Here is a 13,306-nt window from a genome sequence, read left to right as displayed (position 1 = left end):
ATCAACTTCAACGTAGACTAATCACTAAACTGATTGCAATTGGTAATTGGGTTGTATAAATAATTCATCTCCTTACTTTCGTAATCCATGTCTATTTTCTTTCTCTCAAATCAGTCGCAGCCAATACATAGTTTCTGAAGTTTGAAGTTGAAGTCGAAATAGTGCAGTATAATAAAACTATTCCGTTTGCTCGTTTATTGGATATACCTAGTGGGTAAGTGAGTCAAATTGCAATGGAAGTGTTTAATCAGCATGTCTTGATGGCCGTGTGGCTGACGTTATGAACTGCTATGGCTTCCGCGAAACTAATGACTCAGACATTCGTTGTACGCCTTCTTATCTTCATTATTTTTCACTTATATATTTTCTCAGTTGGATTCTTGATTGTATCTTGATTTATATATCTTAATTGAATTCAAGTAAGAATTTAAAAATAATTTCAAAGTTTTGTATAGAGTTTTAAGAATATTTTATGTAATTATGATTTATTTTATTTATATTAAATACGCTTCTTTGATCATTAGACTAATGATATGGACGTGGTTAATTATACATTCAGCTCCAATCGACATCAGTAAAGAGGCTATGTGGGACGCACAATATAATCACCGTTAACGGTCGGTTTTGTTGAAAATGTAATTTCAACGCGCTACGTACGCAGCCCAAAACCACCAAACAAAACCATAAAACCGGCCAGGGCATATCGCACCGCTAACCAACGAAAAGCTGTTTCCGTACTCTTTGCTCCGATGCAATTTGGTGAAGGCACGTGGCTCTCGCATGACGTAGGCAACTTTGACCCATCGGGAGATATCGTTCACTCATGTGAGGCCTTCCGATATCGTTCTCCACCGTAGGATCTGCTCCCGTATTTTCGTCCGTTGATAGATTGAAGCTGCATACAAACCAAGGTCAAATCATATTTTGCGTGGAGTAAATTAAAAGCATGGTTGACCATACGTTTTAATTAATGAACTGTCATATGGTTAGGTGAAGTTTTAATGTTTCTTTTATGCGGGAGGTATGGGCATAAATTTTATATGTGTTATATTTTAAATCGAGCATTGACCATATGTAAGGTAAAAAGAAAGGCCACGGTAATATAGAGTTTTTTTTCGTATTATGTTTTATATAGCGAGCAAAATAGTTTTGCTCATTGTATTTTTTTTTTTGCAAGGGGAAACACACTGCAGTGTGTAGAAAAACAAGAACAGGGGCGTGAGTTTTTTTTGTGATGTAATTTTTTTTTATGTGTTGGCCATCGTAAAACAGAGGAGTAGCTAAAGAAAACCATGTGTGGTTTTGCACAGCAGTGCATAAAGAAAATGGTGGAGCGTAAGTTGTTTTTCACACCAGTGAATGTAAATTTTGTTTTACAGCAGTAAGCTCATGTAAACTTTTGTTACAGCAGTAAGTTGTTTTTCACAGCAGTGAATATGAAAATGATTTTACAGTGGTAAATCCCTCTCAGTAAAAGAGGATGAAGTTTGTATCGGTTTTTAATGAATAGAATGTTTTAATTTTGTTTTACAGCAGTAAGCTCATGTAAACTTTTGTTACAGCAGTAAGTTGTTTTTCACAGTAGTGAATATGAAAATGATTTTACAGTGGTAAATCCCTCTCAGTAAAAGAGGATGAAGTTTGTATCGGTTTTTAATGAATAGAATGTTTTAATGGTGGTGAAATACTCTGTTTCTTCATGAATTTTTTTTTTAAGCTGTCTGTGCACAAAAATCCTGTGGAGGTAAAACAGAGCATTGCCTCTGTGTTTAGTTTGAATCTTGGTTTTGGTATTTTCCCCATCCAAAAAAATACCCAACAGTGGTATCAGAGCAGGCTTAGGCTCTTTGAAGGTGACAAAGAAGCTGAAAGAAGGACCTGTTGCAGCAGTAAAACTTCTCAAGCAAAGTGAAGGCTCAGTCAAGAGAATACTCAGGTATTTCACAAAGTTTTTTTTGTGTTGCTGAAGAAACAGTCAGCTGTTTAAACACACAGTCAAGGATTTAGTGGCATAGATCAGAATACAAGGAATGGCCAGCACAAGCACTGGTATGGGTTTGTTTAACACCCAGCTCCCACAGTTTAATGGGAAGAACTATGAGTATTGGTCAATAACTATGACAGCCCTGCTTGCCTCCCAAGACTTATGGGAAATAGTTGAAGATGGCTTTGAAGAACCAGCAGATGAAACTGAGTTCAATGCATTAACTCAGGGAGAGAAGGATCTGCTTAAGAACAATAGGAAGAAGGATTCAAAAGCCCGAGTGTTGTTGTATCTAGCAGTAGACCAGAGTATGTTTCCAAGGTTAGCAGCAGCTAAGACAGCCAATGAAGCATGGCAAACCCTCAAGACAGACTATCAAGGCATGGAGAGAGTGAAGACAGCAAAACTTCAATTGCTGAGGAAGGATTTTGAGAATCTGAACATGAAGGAGTCAGATAACATTGACTCATTCTTCACTCATGTGATTGGTGTAATCACACAAATGAGAACTCATGGAGAAACCATTGAAGACAGAAGGATTGTGGAGAAAATATTGAGGGTCTTACCCTCAAAGTTTGATGCCATTGTCACCACCATTGAAGAGACAAAGGATCTCTCAGGATTTTCAGTTGATGAGCTACATGCATCACTGATAACACATGAGCAGAGGTTGAGTAGGAATGAAATCTCATCTCTAGAGCAAGCCTTCAAGACCCAGATGTCCTTTGGAAGAGGAAGAGGTCAAGGTAGAGGAAACAAGAGAGGAAGAGGCAGAAGCCAGAACAGAGGAGGAAGGAACAGCTCATCAAATGCACAAGGAAGAGGCAGCAATCCAAATCAGAACCAAGGCCAAGGCAGCAGCCAACAAGGAGGACAATATCATGCTCAAGGACAAAGGTATGATAAATCTAATGTTCAATGCTATTATTGCAAAAAGTATGGACATTATGCAAGTGATTGTAGAAAGAAACAGCATGATATGAACACTAGACAAAATGCAAATGTTACTAGAGAAAACAGCAGTCAAAGTAATGTGTTGTTAGCCTGTAACATGGCTGAAACAAACAGTGAGGAAATTTGGTTTTTAGACTCAGGTTGCAGCAACCATATGACAGGAAACATAGCCTTCTTTTCTGCTTTAGATCAGAATATGAAATCAGAGGTCACACTAGGAACTGATAGCAAAGTCTCTGTTATGGGAAAAGGGGAGGTAAAAATATTTACAAAGCAAGGAGAAAGGAAAACCATAGCAGATGTCTACTATGTCCCCGGAATGAGATGTAACCTATTGAGTATTGGACAGCTTATCCAAAAGGGTTACAATGTTTATTTTGTAAATGATGTGTGCACCATCATGGACATACCACCCAGCAAAAGATGCATTGCTGAAGTGAAGATGACAAGGAACAGGATGTTCCCTCTCAGGATCCGGGCAGATTTGAAAAACAAAGGAGAAATTGCAGCAGTTACCCAAGAGGCTTTCCAAAGCGTGCCAAAGGATGAGAATTGGTTGTGGCACTTGAGATTTGGACATCTCAATTTTGGAGGTCTGAATTTGTTGAGTAGGAAAGGAATGGTGAAAGGATTGCCATTGATAGAGAAGCCGGACAGCCTTTGTGAAGGCTGCATATTGGGAAAACAACATAGAGAAAGTTTTCCATCAGGGAAAAGCATAAGGGCAAAGGCACCCTTAGAGATTATCCATTCAGATTTGTGTGGACCAATGCAAGCTCCATCATTAGCAGGCAGCCTATATTTCTTGACATTCATTGATGATTTTACAAGAAAGACTTGGATATATTTCCTCAAGAACAAAAGTGAAGTGTTTGAGAAATTCCAAAACTTTAAGGCATTTGTGGAGAACCAAAGCGGGCTGCATATAAAAGTTTTGAGAACTGATAGAGGAGGTGAGTATATCTCCAAGGAATTCCTAAGATTTTGTAGAGAAAATGGAATTCATAAACAGTTTACAACTCGGTACACCCCACAGCAAAATGGAGTTGCTGAAAGGAAGAACAGGACCATCATGGATATGGCAAGGAGCATGTTGAAGGCAAAGCCTTTGCCAAATGAGTATTGGGCTGAAGCTGTACATTGTGCAGTGTATATTTTGAACAGGTGTCCTACAAAAGCAGTCTTGAACAAAGTGCCGGAAGAGGCATGGAGTGGGAGAAAGCAAGGAGTCACTCACATGAGAGTTTTTGGGTGTGTGGCCTATGCACACATTCCGGATCAGCTAAGGAGGAAGTTGGACAACAAAGGGGAGAAATGTCTTTTCATTGGATACAGTGATGAATCCAAAGCCTACAGGCTGTACATTCCATCTACCAAGAAGTTCTTTGTAAGCAGGGATGTTCAATTCATTGAAGAGGAAGCTTGGGATGGAAGCATAGAGAAAACAGTTAATGTCAAGAACTGTTTGTCTCATGATGAAGATGAAGAGGAAGTGGCTGAAGTACATCCCCAAACAGCAGCGCCAACACAAGGACAGCAAGGAACACCATTGAGGCCAACACAAGGACAGCAAGGAACACCATTGAGGATCAATGAGAGTGCTTCTCCAAGCACACCACAAGGAGGAAATTCAAGTGCATCTTCAAGCACTTGCACACCAAGTGAACGAGGTAAGAAGTTTAGAAATCTAAGTGAAATTTATGAAGAAGGAATGAATTCCTTATTTGCCTTGTATTGTCATGTTGATGATCCTATTCATTTTGAAGAAGCTATTAAAGATAGGAAATGGATAGAAGCTATGGATGAGGAGATGAATGCCATAGAGAGAAACAAAACATGGGATTTGGTTGAGCTACCAAAAGGCAAAGAAGTCATTGGTGTGAAATGGGTCTATAAGACCAAGAGCAATGCTGAAGGCAAGATTGAAAGGCATAAAGCAAGGCTGGTTGTCAAAGGCTACAAGCAGCAATATGGGAGAGACTATGAGGAGACTTTCGCCCCGGTTGCAAGAATGGAAACCGTGAGAGCAGTGTTGTCTATAGCAGCACAAAACAAATGGAAAGTCTACCAAATGGATGTGAAATCAGCATTCCTAAATGGAGTGTTAATGGAAGAGGTTTATGTTGAACAGCCTCTCGGCTATGAGAAGAAAGGTGAAGAGCACAAAGTGTGCAAATTGAAGAAAGCTCTTTATGGGCTGAAGCAAGCGCCAAGAGCATGGTACAGCAGGATAGACTCATATCTATTGGATAATGAATTTGACAAATGTGAAGGAGAACCCACCGTCTACATCAAAGAAAAAGATGGTAAAATTTTAATTGTTGTCTTGTATGTTGATGATGTGATTTTCACAGGTAATGATGATCAGCTCATTGAAAATTTTAAATCAGTCATGAAGGATGAATTTGAAATGACTGACATGGGTTTGTTGAGATACTTCTTAGGCATAGAAGTAGATCAAAATGAAAAAGGGATTTTTATATCTCAAGCAAGATATGTAAATCAAGTTTTGGGCAGATTTAAGATGGAAGAATGCAAGGCAGCAATCACTCCCACAGTAATGGGATTAAAGCTCAGCAGAGAGGACAACAGCAAGGATTTTGATCCTAGCTTGTACAAAAGTATTGTAGGCAGCCTTATGTATTTAACAGCAACTAGGCCTGATTTAATGTATGCTGTTAGTTTAATTTCCAGATTCATGGAGAGGCCGAAGGAGGCACATTGGCAGGCAGCAAAGAGAATTTTGAGGTATGTCAAAGGTACCAAAATGTTTGGAATTTTGTATCATGCCTCAGAACATTCAGATTTGGTTGGATACACTGACAGTGATTGGGCTGGAAGTGTAGATGATCGGAAGAGCACTTCCGGTTATGTTTTTCATATGGGTTCAGGAGCCATCTCATGGGCTTCTAAGAAGCAGTCCATTGTAGCATTGTCTACAGCAGAGGCTGAATATGTGGCAGCTACAGCAGCAGCATGTCAAGCAATGTGGATGAGAAGGATGTTGAGAAGCTTAGGCCAAGAGCAGGCAAAAGTGACAGTGATATTTTGTGACAATAGCTCTGCTATTGCATTGTCAAAGAATTCAGTGTTTCATAAAAGAACGAAACACATTGATACAAGGTTTCACTACATCAGAGAATTGGTGAACAATGGAGAAATTGTCTTGGAACATTGCAGGACTCAAGAACAGGTTGCGGACATCTTGACAAAGCCGCTGGATCAGAAAAGCTTTGAATTTTTGAGGAAGTGTTTGGGTATGACCGAATGCCCAGCAGTTGAAATTAAAGGGGAGTGTTGAAAATGTAATTTCAACGCGCTACGTACGCAGCCCAAAACCACCAAACAAAACCATAAAACCGGCCAGGGCATATCGCACCGCTATCCAACGAAAAGCTGTTTCCGTACTCTTTGCTCCGATGCAATTTGGTGAAGGCACGTGGCTCTCGCCTGACGTAGGCAACTTTGACCCATCGGGAGATATCGTTCACTCATGTGAGGCCTTCCGATATCGTTCTCCACCGTAGGATCTGCTCCCGTATTTTCGTCCGTTGATCGATTGAAGCTGCATACAAACCAAGGTCAAATCATATTTTGCGTGGAGTAAATTAAAAGCATGGTTGACCATACGTTTTAATTAATGAACTGTCATATGCGTAGGTGAAGTTTTAATGTTTCTTTTATGCGGGAGGTATGGGCATAAATTTTATATGTGTTATATTTTAAATCGAGCGTTGACCATATGTAAGGTAAAAAGAAAGGCCACGGTAATATAGAGTTTTTTTTCGTATTATGTTTTATATAGCGAGCAAAATATATATGCTCGAGTCTTGCTCATTGTATTTTTGCAAGGGGAAACACACTGCAGTGTGTAGAAAAACAAGAACAGGGGCGTGAGTTTTTTTTGTGATGTAATTTTTTTTATGTGTTGGCCATCGTAAAACAGAGGAGTAGCTAAAGAAAACCATGTGTGGTTTTGTACAGCAGTGCATAAAGAAAATGGTGGAGCGTAAGTTGTTTTTCACACCAGTGAATGTAAATTTTGTTTTACAGCAGTAAGCTCATGTAAACTTTTGTTGCAGCATTAAGTTGTTTTTCACAGTAGTGAATATGAAAATGATTTTACAGTGGTAAATCCCTCTCAGTAAAAGAGGATGAAGTTTGTATCGGTTTTTAATGAATAGAATGTTTTAATGGTGGTGAAATACTCTGCTTCTTCATGAAATTTTTTTTTAAGCTGTCTGTGCACAAAAATCCTGTGGAGGTAAAACAGAGCATTGCCTCTGTGTTTAGTTTGAATCTTGGTTTTGGTATTTTCCCCATCCAAAAAAATACCCAACAGGTTTCCAGATCCAGCTCTCCATGTCACCAACGGGGACACTCTTATGATCAAAGTGTACAACAACGCCCAATATAACGCTACAATTCACTGGTATGTTGAGAACAAGATTTATATATTAAAGCATTTTAGTCAGAGTCATGTCATGGTAAGTGCGCAGAGACGCATTTCACAGTTTTAATTACAGATAATAAGAGAGAAAAAGATTATATGGTATTTGCAGGCACGGAGTGCGCCAATTCCGCACTGGGTGGTCCGATGGGCCTGAATTTATAACCCAGTGCCCCATTCGCCCAGGGGGTAGTTACACTTATAGATTCACCATCACTGGTCAAGAAGGGACTCTATGGTGGCATGCCCACAGTTCATGGCTTCGAGCTACTGTCTATGGAGCCTTAATCATCTCCCCAAGCCCGGTTGCTACTTATCCCTTTCCCACACCCAATGGCGAGGTTCCCATTCTTCTAGGTATACTGCCACTGGTTCTAATTTTTTAATCTCCAGTTGGCAATATTCAATTATGTTTGATTTTAATGCCAGGCCCTGTTTGCACTCACAGGAGAATGGTGGAATAGGAATCCTATGGATGTTGTGAACCAAGCAACCCAAACAGGAGCTGCCCCCAACGTTTCAGATGCCTTTACTATCAATGGACAGCCAGGAGACCTATACCAATGTTCAAGTTCAGGTACATTTCTATCCATCTTCTAGACTGAAATTCCTCTACTATTACTAAATTGAATGGCAAATTAATTCGTTTTTTTCTAGAGATCTGGGCTAATGGAAAAGCATGGATGTAGATACCATTCGCGTCTCGGTGAAGAGTGGGGAAACTAACCTTCTACGGGTTATCAATGCTGCACTCAATACCGACCTATTCTTCACGGTGGGTAGCCACACAATGACAGTCGTGGCTGTGGATGCTTTGTATACGAAGCCTTTCCAGACGAATTTTCTGATGCTCGGCCCCGGGCAGACAACAGACGTACTTGTCACTGCTGATCAATCTACAGGTAGATATTACATGGCTGCTCGAGCATATTCCAGTGGCCAAGGAGTTCCCTTCGATAACACCACTACCGTTGCCATTTTAGAATACGAGGGAAGTTCTAGCAGTACATCAGTTCCAACTGTGCCTAATCTTCCAGCTTATAACGACACCCAGACTGCCACTAAGTTCGCCAATGCTCTCAGAAGCTTGGCCTCACACGACCACCCTGTCTTCGTTCCTCAGAGTGTGGACCAGAATCTGTTCTACACCATCGGTCTAGGATTGATTAACTGTCCAGGACAGTCTTGTGGAGGTCCCAACGGATCAAGATTTGCGGCGAGTATGAATAACGTATCCTTTGTCCTCCCAACGACTACTTCAATTCTTCAAGCTCAACATTTTGGAATGAAAGGAGTGTTCTCTGGGGACTTCCCGGACAACCCTCTCGTGCAATTTGATTATACTGCACAGAGCGTAAGCAGAGGCCTCTGGTCCCCGGTGAAAGGAACAAGAGTAAAAGTTCTAAACTATAACACGACGGTGCAAGTAATTCTCCAGGGAACAAACATCTTTGCGGGTGAAAGCCATCCTATCCATCTCCATGGGTATGACTTTTACATTGTGGGATCAGGGTTTGGTAATTATAATCCAAAAACAGATCCTCAGAAGTTCAACCTGGTCGATCCTCCTATGCGCAACACTGTGAATGTTCCGGTCAACGGCTGGGCTGTGCAGATGATACCCTGGAACTCCGACGTAAAAGACTCCGGCATAAAACTGGTGTGAAAGGTGACGTAAAATCTGTGCACAGATGTAAGGCAGGACTATAGCCAGATGTCGAGCAGGAAAGCGCCAGATATCGAGCAGGAAAGCAGGATTATAGTGTGATGTGGAGTAAGAAATCATATCAGATTTCAATAAGAGAATGAAAGTGTTGACGAAGAAATTGATGCATAGGAAAGCCTATCGACCTAAATAAGTACATATGGAAGCGTGCAGTTAAATTAATCCTTCACTCATTGTGAGTACACCAAATGCCAACTAACTAAACATGGTAATGTGGATGGATCAGATCATACTTCTGTTTGATTATTTTTGTTGGGAGGTCTGACAAGTTTGCTGGGATGGGGATTAGAATTGGGTGAATTATTATTATTATTTTTGAAAAGTTTGTTAGATTGTAAATTATTATTATTATTATTTTAAATTTTAAATCGTTAATGTTTAAATTATTTTTTAATAATAAAAATAAATTTAATATTTTTAAGTATTTTAACTATGTTTAAATTTCTAAAATTCGAAAAGACTATTTTTTCGGAATAAAATTACAACTTGTTTAGACTTCCAAGTTTAGTTAAAAGCAATCTAACGAAGTCACAATTTTACCCCATAAATAATAAAAATTTGAACAAAATTTTGATAAACGCAGGCATTTTGTTCAGCGTGGCATCTGTGTTATTCTGATTCAATTCACCGTACAACATTTAACTTTGGTTTAAATATCATATAAATATTTATATTATAAAAAGTCATTGCGTAGGGATAATGTTTTATAATGGAAAATTTATATTATATATCAGAATTTTTGGCCTCTGTGTTATTCTGATTCAATTCGCCGTACAACATTTACCTTTTGTTTAAATATCATATAAATATGTTATGAAAAGTTATTGGGTAGGGATAATGTTTCATAATGGAAAATTTATATTATATATGAGAATTTTTGTTAAGGAATAGTTGGAGAGAGATGAATACTAATTTTTTTTAATTTTTAACTTTATATTTTTATTCGTGGATGATCAATATCAAAATTGTTCATTTAGATGTTAATAATAAAGAAAGTTAGTTTCATATTTTTAATTTCATCAATAATGTTTTACAATTTGCAATTCTTAAGTAAATATCCATGAAAAAAGTGATGATAATCAACTGCGAATCTACAACATATAGAACCAGAAAACCTTGCAATACTCCATATACCTCTGCCCACTATTTACACAATTGCTTAACCCCCAATTATATTTAATTTCAATCTTTCCATTAAAATTAAACAACCCCTCCTCTATTGGTTTTATTTTATTTAAAAAAAACTCATTTTATTTCTAATTTTAATATTTTTTTCCAAATGTTTTTCTAAAATTAATTAAAAATTATATTTTTTTTTTTTTTCCAGTGTGGTTCACGGGCCACCAGAGGTGGGCCGCTACGTCCACGTAGATAATCGGGGCAGCTCCACCCGAAGGGAACTGCCGTTCGGCCACATCCGGCCTAACCCCGAGGGCGTCGAGGAGATTTGACCCCATGACTTCCCAAATCCGGAGGACTAACAACGGGAACTAGACCATTTGAGCTATCCCTCGGGGCTTCTTATTTTTAAAAATTTAAAAAAAAAATTTATTTCTATTGGTTTTATTTTAATTAAAATATATATATTATTTCAATTAAAAAATAAATAAATTAAAATAAAATTTTAATTTGTTCTCATATATATATATATATATATATATATATATATATATGAGAATTTATATATTTTATAACCATTTTCTCATTAAATTGTTTTATGGGCCTTTATCAGAGAGGACTTAACCAAATACTTTGTTAGCATGAAATAACTAAATGTCTAATAGCATGAGCAATAATAGTTTCACTAAATCCATTGAAGTTTTAGGCTCAATATTTACAAGGAGTCCTTTTTTCATCGTAACAAAAATTTACCACAACTTAGTAATTTTTCTAAATTTTCACTGATTTCCTTTTGAACGGTCTAAAAACTTTTGAGTAAAATTTCATAGTCAAAGGTCCCATCAAGGTGATGAAACAATGACTTCCTAGAAAAACGCTATGATTTTTTTACCTAAAAAAAATAATTAAATAATTAATTATTATAATGAAATATTTATTTATTTATTAAATATACAATATTTTATTTTTGATTTTTAAATAATATTTTACCTACTTTATTAATTAATTTATCAATGGACGACTAATTTTGGGCAATGATATATCCATGCTATTTATTCCAATGATGTATTTATGTTATTTATTCTTTAAGATCGATTCATTCTTGACCTTGTCCTAAGGATGAACCACATTAGTTGGTTCACAACCTCGACCAAATCCTAATAACGGGATTAATCCGAAAGAGATTAGTTTGTTCTTTTTGACATATTTTCTCATGAATTTTGCTTTAAATTTTGTAGGGATTTCATAAAATCTTAAATTTACAAAAATTTACCACAATCTAGTAATTTTTCTAAATTTTCACTGATTTCCTTTTCAACGGTCTAAAAACTTTTGAGTAAAATTTCATAGTCAAAGGTCCCATCAAGGTGATGAAACAGTGAATTCCGAGAAAAACGCTATGATTTTTTTACCCAAAAAAAGGGAGTTTATTCATTTAAACATAATATAATTAAATAATAATTTATTATAATGAAATATTTATTTATTTATTAAATATACAATATTTTATTTTTGATTTTTAAATAATATTTTACCTACTTTATTAATTAATTTATCAATGGACGACTAATTTTGGGCAATGATGATGATGATGATGATGATGGTTAACGTCCGCTGAGACCAAATAATGATCTATCGGACCTAAAAAGACAAATTATTTATTTTGATTTAAGATTTTATTCCTATGCTCAAAAAGCTTGGAGAGAAGCCTCCCGAGTTCACTATAATTTTGGCATTGTAAAAGGCTAGGAAGGTCAGTATTGTAACAAAGGTTGTGAAATTGAGATCTAATGTGGTTGTATGCAGGGCACTCTAAGAGGAAGTGGTTTTCATCCTCTATGCTCCTATTCTCACAAATATGACAGATCCTTTCTATCCATGGCGTTTTAGGAACTGCCCAACGGCCAGTTTCACTATGGAGCTCATGAGAGTTCGTTCTAATCTTTGCTATATTAATTTTCTTCTTTGAGCTAGTTAAAATAGAGAGATACTTTTGATCTTCAAGGGTGGGGTTGATGACCCTCGTATAATAACTTAATTTTCTTTTAGACGCTAAATCTTTCTCACACCACAATTTTTCTTTGAACTTAGAAGTAACAATATCTTTAATGTTATTTATGTTTTGCAAAGCATCATTCTCATTGATCTCCCAATAGTTTAACCAGGCCCTTGTGTCCTTATGCCATCCTCGGTTAAGCCTTAGGTGGTTTTGGCTGGAATTTAAAGCTAGCTTAGGAAGTCTATGATTGTCTATGTTATTGAGCTTGTGCTTGTACCCCAGAAACCTGAGCATAGCTAGGCTCTCAATAGGAGAAAGACCTGCTTCTATAAGGAGAATAGGATAGGGTGTATTACTTTTAATTTTCAGGTTATAAATTATAAAAAGCTTCTGGATTTGCTCAATCTTTCTCCATGATTCTCTGGAGATGCTGCAGCCCCAAACTTCACAGCCATATAAGATAACAGGAATGACTAAAGTTTCAAAGAGGAACTTCTTTTTATCCCACATTACGAGGTTTGCAGTTTTACAATTATTTTCAAGACCTGTGAGAATAATGTAGAAACTGAATTAGTTATGAGCAGTTGAACAAGATGTAGTTGTGAGTAGTTAGGAATTGGTTACCAGAATTGGTTGTGTGTTTCCTATATAAATGAAGATGTAATCGATCAAATGATCAATAAAGTTTGTGAGGTTTTATGTTTTAAGTTGGTATCAGAGCCAAAGGGCAGTGAGTCTGGCCTGAAGCGAAGGCGTGAGTCCAAGTTGTTGCGTGAGAGGCTGTGTAAAGTCGTGGAAGATCCTTCTGCGTGCATTTTTTTGCTGTGTGAGGCCAGTTCGTGGTGCAGCGTGAGAGCCAGGCGGAGTCGTGTTGCAGCGTGAGAGCTTGTGGAAGATCCTGCGTGAGGCGGACCTCCCTGCGTTGCTGCGTGTGGACAAAAGGTTGCTGCGTGTGGACAAAAGGCTGAGGCGGACCTCCCTGCGTTGCTGCATGTGGACAAAAGGTTGCTGCTTGCTGTGTGTTCCAATTACCAATTACGTTTTGTTTGTTTAAGCACGGGCTCCTTCCAAATT

General features: G+C 37.6%; 1 pseudogene; it reads left to right on the top strand.

Annotated features, from left to right (window-relative positions):
* Positions 1-233: 233 nt before the first annotated feature.
* On the top strand, positions 234-9,054 carry LOC149247447 (laccase-12-like; annotated as a pseudogene).
* The last annotated feature ends 4,252 nt before the right edge of the window (positions 9,055-13,306 follow it).

This window comes from Pinus tabuliformis, chromosome 7 (genome assembly GCF_031772625.1).
Source record: "Pinus tabuliformis cultivar Carrire ecotype Pingquan chromosome 7, CPIR1, whole genome shotgun sequence".
NCBI classification, from domain to species: domain Eukaryota; kingdom Viridiplantae; phylum Streptophyta; class Pinopsida; order Pinales; family Pinaceae; genus Pinus; species Pinus tabuliformis.
The sequence above is the reverse complement of the archived record's forward strand: the minus strand, read 5'-3'. Positions and strand labels throughout refer to the sequence as shown.